Raw genomic sequence first — 14,438 nt, 5'->3', positions numbered from 1 at the left:
ATTTAAGTAATTCCATGGTTGTAAAGAGATGTTTTATACATAACCATTTTTATGTTATTATTGTACTTTGTCTTTTTACGTTTTGACGATTACGTGAACCCATTTTATACTGTTTGGTTGACGTGAGGTGGAGGGTGACGAGACAGGCGGAGCATCTTCGTACTTAAGTGTATGCTCGTCACCTGCTGGCACCAGTTGACATCACAGCAGCTGAGGAGAGTGCTCCACCTTCCATCTTCGAAGGATGCCATGGGTATAACACGTCTTATTGTATTTTATCCTTATAACCATTTTGTCATATTTTATAGTCAATCTAGCAAAGTTTCTATTGTTTTCTAAATTAAATTACAGGTCTAATGGTGGTCATGTGATATGACCGAAACCGGTGACTTATGCTCCTGTAACATATGTGGTGTGATCAAAAGTGAATTTTAAAAAGAAAAATTTTAAAATTTAAAAGATAAATCTTAAAATAGCTATAATATAAAATACAATTCTACAAAATATATTTATCGAATTGCTGGATTTCTAGTATCACTCTGCAGGCTGTAAAGGAAAGTCTCGGCCGACGTAGGCGCGGAGGAGTGGCGTCGCCTGTATAGCGGGGACGTCTGCTGCAGGTGTCGCCCCGGGACGACGCGCGCATTGAGAGAGGCGCGCCGGCGCGTTATGCCCGCTGACGCCTCCGCTGGCGCCGACGGCCAAAGCGACGCCGACAGCGGGGGCTGAAGTGCCCGCGCCCGCCCCTCATAGGTGCTGACACTTAGTGGCGCCACGTCCTCCAGATCGGAAGACGCGTACGCCAGACAGTGTTAATAATAGGTGGCTCCCATCACTTTTAAAGTGGAAATGTGTTTAGCCGTGTTACAGGTCACGAGAAAAAATGCGGCATAGACGTCGCATTTTCTTCCGTTGCAATTTGTGTGTTGCTAGTTTTGCCTCACACTGTACTCTTGCGTTGGAGATATGAGAGCAGCGTAAGACCCGGGGAGAGACGCTACTGGCGCTTTAAAAAGAATCTTTGAGAGTAAAGTGTGGCATTTCGAGGCTGTAGTACGTTAAAAGACAACAAGCGATATTATTGGTTTCTTAGAAACTGACATATTGCCAACTGAAGGTTGGACCTGCGTTTGTACGTTCACTTATTGCGTCGCGATCGCGTAGATATGTACAAGATATTCACATTTGTGGATTTCGCAAGTAGTTGCCACCATCAGACGCGCTTAATTCGTTAACAACCTTCGTACAGATATATAACAAATACAGTTAGGCACCTTGAATATCGTGACGTCACCTAAAATGTGTCAATGAATGTACGTCATACACTTACATGGTAAAAAATACACGTGATGATATGGTTCAAATGGCTCCAAGTATATGGGACTTGACATCTGAGCCAGCCCTTGTGGCCAAGCGGTTCTAGGCACTTCAGTCCGGAACCGCGCGACTGCTCCGGTCGCAGGTTCGAATCCTGCCTCGGGCATGGCTGTGTGTGATGTCCTTAGGTTAGTTAGGTTTAAGTAGTTCAAAGTTCTAGGGGACTGATGACCTCAGATGTTAAGTCCCATAGTGCTCAGAGCTATTTGAACTTGACATCTGAGGTCATCAGCCCCCTAGACTTAGAACTGCTTGAACCTAACTAACCTAACAATATCACACACATCCGAGGCAGGAATCGAACATGCGACCGTAGCATCAGCGCTGTTCTGGACTGAAGCACCTAGAACCGCTCGGCCACAATGGCCGGCCGTGATGAAATGATATACATTCATGAACATTTAGATTTTTTTACTATTTGACGAAGTGTTGTCGATTTTTAGATGACTTGGTAATGTTCAAATCGCCTAACTGAATTTACATATATCCATGCGAAAGTTTTGCGTTGATTGAGCACATCTGAAGACGGCAACTACTTGCCGGAACCGTTAATGTGGACGTTTTATATGTATTTAAGTAATCTGTACTCAATTAATTATTATACAGACACTATGGGGGTATTGGAAAAACTGGAAATTTGCGGTAAGATTTTATGGGACCTAACTGGGGTTATCGGCACTAAGCTTACACACTACTTAATGTAACTTAAACTAGCTTACGCTAAGGACAACACACACACACACCCATGCCCGAGGGAGGACTCTAACCTACGACTGGGGGAGCAGCGCGAACCGTGACACGAAGTCCAAGACCACGCGGCTACTCAACGCAGCTGATGTGGCATTGCAAGACAATAAGGGAAGTAGTAGGTATCACATCTCGGCCATCTAGAGGCGATGCATTATGACTTTCTAGATGTTCTTCACAGGGGCAAAGTGGAACGAATGCGAGAAAGTAGTCAGTGAACGTTGGAGGAAAGGATCTATAAGCCATTGGATGTAAGAGGCCTATAGGAATGACACTGCTTTAATAGGATGAGTTTGAAAGAGGAAATGAAAGGCGGTGACTTCCTCAACTAACACACACGCCTTGGTGCGATGATCAAGTATGACAAGTGTCAATCCAATAATAGACCAGGCCCTGAATTCCATGATATGCCCCACGTATTCACTTGTTATCGATATGGCGTTGGTCATTGGCGGAAGTAGTAAAGGAACTGTCCGACTAGGAAGTAAAATTATATAGAATGACGGATGAAAATAGTGTCAGGAGTAGACGGACTAAGGCGAAGTAATACACAAGCTGTTATCCACCAGTGAGTGCCTATTTCGCATTCGACTTAGTGTCACGGACCAGTGCAGTCGCTGTTCCACCACAGAGAAGCTATAACATAGATTTACCTTTCATGATCACGAAGTGAACTGGTAGTGGCTTCAAAATCAATGAGCGTTTCTAATTTGATCCGTTGGGACTGCCTTTTCGGCTGATATCTTGTTGTAGATAGAGGGGGGTGACATGGAACTCGCCATCCACGAATATATGGCTACTTCATATTGGAAGTGTCTGAGCCTGCCACGATATCGCGACTTATTCGCCAATATATTGAACCCTGTATTTCGTCGTCATGGTACCAGTTGAGATATCCAGCCTTTGTAACATTCTCGTTATGGCCCCTTTTCAGGTACTTTGTTTCATAGTTTCCTTCATTTTTGCGGCTCTGTTGGTCTCCCTAAGAAAAAAATAGAAGAACGTAGTAAACGCCACACTTTATGAATGTGGATTCTGGGGTTCGCGTCCACCCCATCACCCCATGCTAAAAACTTTTTAATCACGTTAACGAATAAATAAATAAAAAACAGTACCAGAGAACGGCTGAAAAAAGAAAAAGCCGACTTTTTTTAGTGTAAAAGTGGCAGTGCCATGTACGACCTAATTTTGTTTTACCCTTTAGTGAGTAGCAAGCCTAATTTGACATTGTTGGAGAATGAGTGCGAAAGAAAAAAAATCTGTTAAGTGTGTGCATGGTAATCAAGAAGTCGGAAAAAAAGGCAGAAAAGCGGGTGCCTAAAAACCGAGAGTTCGCAGTTTCCAATCTCAGTTAGACCACAGATTTACATGTTATTTAAAAAAAAAAAGGGTTAGAGCTTGCAGCTGGAAACGGGAAGATCGTTGAATCGAGTCCTGGTGGGTTATTTTTCTGCAATCTTCCTTTTAACCTAGCATTCACCTCCCAATAATGTGAAGATTCGCTTTTCGAAACACGTTGACAGTTCCAGCTGCGAATTTCTATGTCCATCCGATTAATAACCACAATCTTCACTCTTAATTACTGCAAGTTCTTCGTACAATGGGCTGTGAGTTATTCAACATTCAGGTATCATAATAAATATCACCAAGATCAAAAAGATAACCTAATCACAAGGCTGTGGTAGCTTCCCTGAAACAGAGAACAACTGCATAACAGAAATATATGCGTATACAAAAACGTGGTGTTTTATTTTATTTTTATTTTTTATCTGCCTACACTATAAGCCGTTGTTTAATGTCGTTACCAAAACTCCCGAGAAGTATCTGCCCGATTTACTTCAGAATTGTACATGATACTGTAGTAAACTTACGAACGAATATAGCCTACACATTTTTTTAATACATATATAGCGCTAAACGTTTAGCAAAAATCACGAGAAGGGGAAGCTTGTTACCAACAGTCTCAAAAAGTTCTTAGCCTTTTTACTTCAACAAACTGCGATGAATATAAAAGAAATCCCATTGTATGCTCATCCGAAGTTTTATCATTGTGTCTTGATGTAATGATTACTAGTGATGAATAATGAATATTTTGTTACTCACACGTACTTTGGTGGGAATTGTATGATTACCCCTGCGTCCAAGCCCATGGTTTGAAAATGGACGTGATGGTCCGAAACTAGTCACCACAAAGAAATGACTGTTATCGCAACTGTGACAGATATGGTAGAAAATAAAATTTAGTATCCAACTTGCTGATCCCATCCTGGGTAAGTATGTTGAAACTTCATACGAATCTTCCAAAAATGTTTGTGGTAGATGGACCTTCGGGACTGTGTGTAATCTATTACATGCATTTTTTTTCATTGAATTGACAGTTAATCCTTCGAATTTTGAATTTGTAGTATATGGTGAATTCCTAATGGTGTAAGTACCAGTCGAGTTTCTTTTTCTTTATATGCCTTCGAGTCGTTCCGACACAGCCATCTCAACAGCGGACTATCAATTATGAGGACACGAACGTAAGAACGACACGACACAACACCGAGTCCCCAGACGAAGAAAATCAGCGACCCATCTGGGAATCGAACCCGATTCCCTTCAGTTAGTAATCCAACGCACTGACCTCACAGCTACCTGGACGACCACGCAAGTAGTATTCGAAGTGTTACGAGGTGCATTCAAGTTCTAAGGCCTCCGATTTTTTTTCTCCGGACTGGAAAGAGATAGAAACATGCACATTGTTTTAAAATGCGGCCGCGTTCATTGTCAATATGTCCCAGAGATGGCAGCACCGTATGGCAGATGGAATTTTACTGCCAGCGGCGAGAATGAGAACTGTTTTAAATACTTAAAATGGCGATGTTTTCCTTACTTGAACAGTGTGCAATCATTCGTTTTCTGAATTTGCGTGGTGTCAAACCAATTGAAATTCATCGACAGCTGAAGGAGACATGTGATGAAGGAGTTATGGATGTGTCGAAAGTGCGTTCGTGGGTGCGACAGTTTAATGAAGGCAGAACATCATGTGACAACAAACTCAAACAACCTCGGGCTCTCACAAGCCGGTCTGACCACATGGTCGAGAAAGTGGAGAGAATTGTTTTGGGGGATCGCCGAATGACTGTTGAACAGATCGCCTCCAGAGTTGGCATTTCTTTGGGTTCTGTGCGCACAATCCTGCATGACGACCTGAAATTGCGGAAAGTGTCATCCAGATGGGTGCCACGAATGCTGACGGACGACCACATGGCTGCCCGTGTGGCATGTTGCCAAGCAAAGTTGATGTACAACGACAGGATGAATGGGACTTTCTTTTCGTCGGTTGTGACAATGGATGGACGTGGATGCCATTTTTCAATCCAGAAACAAAGCGCCAGTCAGCTCAGTGGAAGCACACAGATTCACCGCCACCAAAAAAATTTCGGGTAATCGCCAGTGCTGAAAAAATGATGGTGTCCATGTTCTGGGACAGCGAGGGCGTAATCCTTACCCATTGCGTTCCAAAGGGCACTACGGTAACAGGTGCATGCTACGAAAATGTTTTGAAGAACAAATTCCTTCCTGCACTGCAACAAAAACGTCCGGGAAGGGCTGCGCGTGTGCTGTTTCACCAAGACAACGCACCCGCCCATCGAGCTAACGTTACGCAACAGTTTCTTCGTGATAACAACTTTGAAGTGATTCCTCATGCTCCCTACTCACCTGACCTGGCTTCTAGTGACTTTCTGCTTTTTCCAACAATGAAAGACACTCCCCGTGGCCGCACATTCACCAGCCGTGCTGCTATTGCCGCAGCGATTTTCCAGTGGTCAAAACAGGCTCCTAAAGAAGCCTTCGCCGCTGCCATGGAATCATAGCGTCAGCGTTGTGAAAAATGTGTACGTCTGCAGGAGGACTACGTCGAGAAGTAACGCCAGTTTCATCGATTTCGGGTGAGTAGTTAATTAGAAAAAAAATCGGAGGCCTTAGAACTTGAATGCACCTCGTAATTCCACGTGCGACTTCTGTCTCTGAAAAAGAACACGACCTTGAGATAATGAAGTACTACCAGGAAGTGGGCACGTGGGCCCGCTGTAAAGAGTGCAAAGAAAGGTGGCGCACATGTTCCCAGAGGACCCGTGTCCACAACTCTTGTTCCCGGAGCCGCGCTGACCCGACAAGTGAGCCATTAAGGCGTCTGCCCACGCGCAGCCAGCTGGCTTCAGTTCGCCGCCGTAAAGCCGGTGCGTGGTGGCGCTAAACAAAGGACCGCCCTTTAGGCTGTCGGACCGGGCCGTTTGACCGAATGCCGCCGCTGCGGGTGCTACTGCATCATCCCAAGACAAGCACCTCCTCACAGGAAGTCTGTTGCTTTTAGTTTACCAAGCGCGCCTGTGGGAGCCTGCCAGCGCCACAAAGCTCTCCAGAAAGAAAATACAAGTTCCTTTACAACTACCCATCGCCATCATCTCACACCGACTTATCATCCAGTTGGGACCAAAACATCATTCAGCCATCACATCCATGCATTATCTTAGTTCGTACCACACCGTAGCATAATCCAGTGGTTTCCAACTACTTTGGATAATTGTGTGTGTGTGTGTGTGTGTGTGTGTGTGTGTGTGTTCGCATATTGTCCCATCACAGCACAGGTCCAAGCTACGAATACAGAGTTCGTGTGGAGTGTGTAACGCAATCAGGATGTTTACGACAATATTGTTCAGTTGTGTTTACCCTAATTAACCCTTATATCGGAGTCGAGAGGGCACAAAAGCTTCTTGGTTATTTAGGGTTTCCACTTCATCACCATTATATCGCACTACTGCAATAGTTAACCAACCGTTACCACAAAGCGCAGCATCTACTATGGTAAAGGTGAAACTCAATACACGTCCACAGAAACAGAGGGGCCGTGCAATATAACCTGAGCTCCAACAACATCAGCTGTAGTAATTTAGAAGACGTTTCAAGGCTATCGACTATTTGGAGTTTACTAAAGGTGATGGTGTTGGACCTCAGTATGTATTGCAGGGCTCCTCTGTGTTTTGTGGATGTGTATTGACTTTTTCCTTCACCAAAGTAGATGCTGCGCCTTGTGCTTTTTGTGATGGAAACAGAGAAAGATCTTTGACAGGGATGGTGATACGCCTGAGTATCAAAATGATATGAACTGTTTACACAGGTTTAATTACCACAATACATATTCATATGTGAGATGACTGACCAACTAACCCTGTAACATATATATATAAGCCATAGCTGATAATAAATGTCTACTGTCGAAACGCATTTTACCCATCACACATGGGATTCCATTATAAAGAGACAAGAGCCACGTTCCTTCTTCTTCCAGTCATTATTAAATGCACTACCTGCAGTGTCTAGCTCAAAGACAAGTAGAGATATTGCATTCATTCGGCCGTATACTGAATCAATCACCTCTTTTTTGTGTTGACCGAGTTGTACCTAACGGGGTTGCTTATTGGAAATGAAAGTCAGAATTGCGTAAATATTTGAACAGTAACAAACAAAATTTTTGCCAATCTGCACTGTCTAACGGACAAAGAAAATGGTCGCCAGCATAATTAGGCAAGAGAATGATTAACATTTTTGTCCAAGAAAATAGTTATTAGCAACTTTAAGGGGTAAACACAACCTATACTTTGTCACACGCGAGTGCAATGAACTCTGACACATACATATGTTTACGGTAAGATTGCAGCTAACAGCTAGAGCAGCACAAACTATTGGCAAAATTATAACAGATACCGAAATACACTATTACTTTCAGGGCTTGTTCAAACTGAATGGCTTTTATAACATTACTATTAACATTCACTGCAGGATCATAAAATGGACATAGGTTAAGTCTCTCTCAGGTAAATACTTTACTGTTTAAAACGAGAGTTAATTGGAATCCACTAACAGGTTGCTTCTCACTATCTTTTGAATAAAGGAATTATGGTTTTCATAAATAGTGGTCTTCCCATTACTTATTACCTAGCATTAGCATAATAGACAAACTGTCGATCCTGTTATACTATTAATAAGCACTTCCAATACACAGGAGAGACAAACACTTAGCAATCATGAATATATAAGTTTCTACTACAGCAGTTTTCCACTTTCACTACAGTGAAATACAATGTTGATAAAATTGCAAGAAACTGACTCACCTTTTAGAATTTACTACAGACAGCAATGTGATCATTTACCAAGCAAAACTTTATAAGCCTCAGTTTTAAGAGCTTTTAATTTTTAAAAGAAACTGCAAATTGACTTTATTACCACAGTCTTCTACTTTCAATTAAATGATTAAATAGGTGACTTTGAAACTCCACAAAACTGTAAATTAGACTATTTCCATCACTGGGAGGCTTTCACAAAACTACATTTACTACCTCCCACACTTTCATTAAAATCCACAATAAACCTGAATACTCTCTTATTACCAAAGATGAAACCACATCATTTAATGTTTTGAGGCTTTCATTTTTTCCACAAACTATGATACTAGGTGATCATAGTTCAAATGGATACGAATCTGAGAGGTGTTGTAATAGGGAAAAAATCAAGGTAGTTACATGATTCAATAATAAGGTACCTTATATTTGTGCACACTAAAACATCCAATAAGCTGACCCTTTACTGTACATTACTATTGCATTCCGATACAGTGATTGCGCAATGTGGTGGCAACTGCATGTTGGTAGGTCGATTTACGGGCAGAATTGCTGGACTCTGGCCCTTCTTGGTGGCGATGATGAATACCAATTCCAGATCGTTCCAGCTATTTATCCATCCATCCGAGGCATTGGAAAGTAGCAGAAAAAAGCCTCTCTCGGAACCAGCACAATATACAACATTAACATGGCAGTGCACAGTTTGGTAGCTCGTCCCCGACTGACTCTCAGTTCCACCTTTCCTACTTAGGCCAACCACATTTTGCGCGCGCAACACTGTTCCGTTCCCAAGGGGAACCACACTACCTCTTATATACAAACTAACTAAGAATCCTAAGTGAAGATCAGCAATTTACGTAACAGCAACCAAACGCATTAAATAAACAGAATCTTTGCACATATTGACATTTCTACAAAAAATTATTCACACAGAAATTACAATTATATACAGTAAGTTTTGTTCCCTCCAAATGAGATATACTACATTGCATAGAATCAAACCACGACATCAAAGTTTTAACGAAGAAAGGAGTATACAATTTTCTGTTATCGATTCAAACACATTTACAGATACTCAATGATGTAACATTAAATGAAACAAAAGCAACATAAATCATTACAGCATTAGAGCTATGGTGTTACAACCTGACCACTGAATCAATAGCCACTTGGCCTAACTACTAAACCAACGGCCCGTCGGCCTATTTCACACAAGTATTATGCAGCTATTTGTGCCTAATAGCAATTGAAATCCGATACGCTGCTATTTGAGGCAAAGACAATCTGTCTCTCTTCAGCACTAATGAATGAAACACGCATACGATACTTGTAAAATTTCGTCTATGCAGACTGAAGCGACGAACGTAAATTTGTACGAACCCGGGTCTCCTGCGCAGTAGGTAGATGCACTAACCATCACGCCACCGTGCCACACTGGCTTTACTTAACTGCATGGACTGCCTTAGCGATACTGCCGCCTCAGTCCACATACCCATTCACGCCTTAGCCCACTTGATATTCCCCATAAACTCGAACAGCATCGCAGTGGCGCTCCAGCTGTATTGGAACAGGACATCGGCGTCGAACGAAAAGGGGGATCCTGCCTGAAAACAATGCACAGGTTCTTTAATAAAAAGAATCCCCGCCTTGGTGCAAATTTTCATTCGTCACTTCAGTCTGCACACCACCGATGTCTGAGACTTGGAAAGGTCTCTGAAACCATATAGTTTTATTTGATTGTGTCTAACGCGATTGCCTTAATTCCCGACTTATGACCAAGAATCACGAGCGCGGCCTCAACTTTTGACTTACTCGGCGTTTGGCAATGCTGTCAATTGGCGTACCTTCGTGTGATAACTCGTTTCCACCTGTGCCCATTGCGTTATCTGTAGCAAACATCCTAGTCACGTAGGGGACTCCTCACTTACACACATGGGTGCCCACCCAGAAGTTTCGTAGGAAGCAGTTCCACTTACTTTCTGTCTAAGAAGTAAAATATTCCCCAGCTGCGGCAAAGTCGTGCACTACACTTGTTTTACACTTCATAGATTTTGTGGTTAGGATCTAAATGATGAATATTTTCTTACCATATTTGGTGAAATGACATCTTAGGGGCCTGGTGTACACAGCGTGTTTCCGATAATGGGTTTTTCTGTGTAACTTACTAAATAATAAGTGGAAAGAATTTTTTTTTTCTGACACCGTTAGGTGGGGGAGAACAGCGATCTGTACTATTTCTTGTAAATTTTAATGCTCTTAGTCGAAGACTAACGTAAAATTTCTACATTATGTTGCAATTAAAGTCTTTAAAATTATAACCAAGGAATATTTACTTAGATAGATAGCGCATAAGCTGCAGCGCGCTAGCTTAGGGTACAGGGCAGTGAACCAGAATTGTACCGAATCCACGTGGTGGTTTTACGACCGTGAGTTCTTACACTGACCCGCATGGATGTGATTTTTAGGCAGTTTGGCACGCATGTTTAGTTGAATCCTGGACACGTCCCTAGATTCCGCCTCAAAGAATAAGATCGCAAACAGTTACAATACCAACATTCGCAAACAAAGCTTACTCGACTTCACTCCGTTACGTAACCTTCAGACGACTGTGGCGTCACGACGGGCATCCAGCCACAAAGTCAGACAAAGTAGAATTTGCATCGTCCTGAAAAAGCCACCCACATACTATAAGGAAGAAAACACTAGGGAAAAGAAAGAAAGAAAAAATAGTTAAGCGAAACAAACATTATTCTTTCTGCGGTGTTGTGAGCAAGTACGTTTAGTTATTTTGCAGAGAGTTAAAGCAATTTTTCAATAGTCCTTTTTTTGTCAATTAGCTGATGTACATAATTGTTCGCTGTGTTCAGATGGATGTTCATTTAAGTGTGGTGTTCAAACGAGTGCCAGTTTTCCTGGATGTGCACCTCAACAAAATTTTTTCCATGATCCTACTTTAGCTAAGATGATGATATATAGTGGAACTAAGGCAGAGCACTTGTAAAGAATCTTTTGACTCGAATAAGCGTTCAGAATTTCTTTGATGTCACGAAAAATGCCGCTAACTCAAGCAACGTTTTCTCTATTGCTGTCGATGCTTCCAACCACGAAAACAGAAAGATGTTCCCTCTATTTGTAAAATATTTTGATCCTAGAAGGAGAATAAGAAACAGGCTTATGGATTTTAGAGAAGTGATGAGACAAGGAGTGGTATCCGATCAAGTCCTGATATTGATGTAAGTCATAATAATACTGATGTAAGGAACACTATTGGATACTATGCAGATAACGAAAATCTAAATTACAGGAAGCATACGTTTGGGTTGAAATTGCTTCAAGAAGACAACAAACATTTGTTGAAAGAAAATGCTCAAATCGCATACTGTATAATGTAACAAATCAGGAATGTGATTCATTAGACGTAGATATTGATATGCTTGCCTTGAAAATACGTACACATTCCACCGTATCACCCACTCCAAGAAAGTGCTATGTAGTTGTGAGGTTGAAATTTATTCGAAGTAAATCTACCTCAACATTCGAAAGGCGGAGTTTCTGACAATCCTAAAACGGCGGAAAGGGATCATTTTCACCCCACATAAAATATTTTCATATTTGACTTAAACAAGCACTTATTTTAGTCTGTTAATTTATATATTTTCTAGAAATTATAATAATTATTTAACAGAATAGTTAATGATTGCCTATTTATTTCAAAATCTTATGATTTTGTTGTTGATAATGCTAACAAGTTTCGTAAATTGTATATTTTCATTCATTAACTATGTATACAACTTTCTAGGCACATTTACACACGGCTTTGTAATTTTTTTTTTTCGAGTCAAGTCACTGTAATCTACTAAACGCACTTAGCGCAGGTTTTCACGCGCACATTTTCCGCACACAGCTTTGTGGGACTTTACAGCAGTTTTCGGTGGTCTTGCTGCCTTTGCTGAGACTGTTTCGGCAACCTTCTCTGATTTCTAAGTGATTTCAGTCCTGTATCCTCTTCACTTGCTTGATCTTCTTGCTTCTTCGTTCCCTTGATTTCGTACGTCAGCTGAAATATCAACTTCATCCTTTCCTTTTTTTTTGTTCGTTACTGTGTTGTAGATGATCCATGAATTTATCGCCGTCGTGTCCAAGAAGCTATACAAGACACGCATTGGCCGTCTCCTGCATGCAATCTTTGCATTATATTTACTGGTCATTGATCAACCACGTCTACCAATACTTCGCTGCATTGCAGACTGTTATGGTTTCAGATTATCTCTTTCCTTCTTTGCTGACAGCTAATTCAGCATGTAATGTATTCAGAAGAAAGAAATTTTTATTTTTGTTTCCTTGGAATAAAGCCATCGTGCCCTCTGTGTTGCACTATGGTGCAGGATGGTGGTGGATTGTATTCCAGCATTGGTCTTCTTTACATCATGGCAAATTCAAGACGGAACTTGCTCACTGAACAAACTAATGAAGTTTAATTCCCTTTCTGTAAGTCTGCAGGCTTTATTTTCTTTGTTTTTCTTAGCTAGCCGAAGAGACGTAAAAAAGTTACCTGTCGTCACATTACCTTCCCGATTTGCAAATGGCTCCATGAGACGCAGAAGGATGTACTCACCAAATGATTGCTTCTCTCTATGCATGTACTCTTTGCCGAGGTATCAGAAGGTATTACATATATGATTTGTCTTTACATCGACAGCCAGCCACAGTTTGAGGTCATATTTTTCTTGTTTGTGCACATGAATTGAGTCAACCGGCGTCTTGTTTCACTTGGTAATAGTTGCTCCAGGGCGGTAGGAAAGAATACTGTTTTCGGTGAACTTTCCCCAAATTTCATATGCAGTAGCGAATTTGTTGACTGTCAGGCGTTTAGTTCGAGTTGATTTTTCATCGAAACGGAGAAATCTGAGAAGCTCCTGAAATCTGTCCCCTGGCACTATGTCTTTGATATTAGCAGGCCCAAAGAGGGCAACCAGAGATCGTCTACGTCTTTTGTACAAGTGACAACACGAGCACACAAGATGAATATCAGTTTCTCCAGTGACACCATCTAGTTATTGTTCTCTAGTACTTTTCGGACATTTGATTCTGTATATTTCTTCATGTAACTTAGCGTTGCTCCGTCAAAAGTAAGATGGAAGGCAGCAACGGTAGAGTCGTCTACTCGTTGGTATGCGTAAACTTCCAGAAGATAAAAAACTGTCAGTCTCCCACACGGTCCCATTCTAGCAATCATCTTCGCCGACGCTTCCAACTGCGCCTGATGTGATGAAAGAGGTGATGACTGACGTAATCAGCATATGAATGTTCGTCTCTGATAGCTGAGTGGTCATCGCGACGGTATGTTACACCTAACTGCCCGGGTTTCAAAATCGTACACGTGGCTCTGAACACTAAGGGACTTAAAATCTGAGGTCATCAGTCCCCTAGAACTTAGAACTACTTAAATCTAACTAACCTAAGGACATCACACACATCCATGCCCGAGGCAGGATTCAAACCTGCGACCGTAGTGGTCGCGCGGTTCCAGGGTCGGAGATTTTCTCCGCTCAGGGACTGGGTGTGGTGTTGTCCTTATCATCATCATTTCATCTCCATCGACACGGAAGTCGGCGAAGTGGTGTCAACTCGAAAGACTAGCACCAGGCGAACGGTCTACCCGACGGGCCGCTAGCCACACGGCATTTCCATTTATAACATATCAATCCTCTTCCACTAATCGCTCTTCGTTCACAATGTCCTCATCTTCACCTGCCTCAGACCCATAATCATCATCTTCATCAGTAAGTCAATCTCCTATTCAGCTTCGGAACACTCTAAGAGATGTAACACATCCTCATCAGAAACTCTACCCTGACGATACATGTTCGGAAACGTGTATCGCGGGCAAAGACCTCAATGACACGATACAAACTGTTATAGAATGAGATCTCTACTCTGTAGCGGAGTGTGTGCTGATATTAAACTTCCTGGCAGATTAAAACTGTGTGCTGGACCGAGACTCAAACTCGGGACCTTTGCCTTTCGCGGGCAAGTGCTCTACCAACAGAGCTATCCAAGCACGACTCACGCCCCGTCCTCACGGCTTTACTTCTGCCAGTACTTCGTCTCCTACCTTGGCACTTGCCCGTGAAAGGCAAAGGTCTCGAG

Source organism: Schistocerca americana, chromosome 1 (assembly GCF_021461395.2).
Source record: "Schistocerca americana isolate TAMUIC-IGC-003095 chromosome 1, iqSchAmer2.1, whole genome shotgun sequence".
NCBI classification, from domain to species: Eukaryota; Metazoa; Arthropoda; class Insecta; order Orthoptera; family Acrididae; genus Schistocerca; species Schistocerca americana.
The sequence above is the reverse complement of the archived record's forward strand: the minus strand, read 5'-3'. Positions refer to the sequence as shown.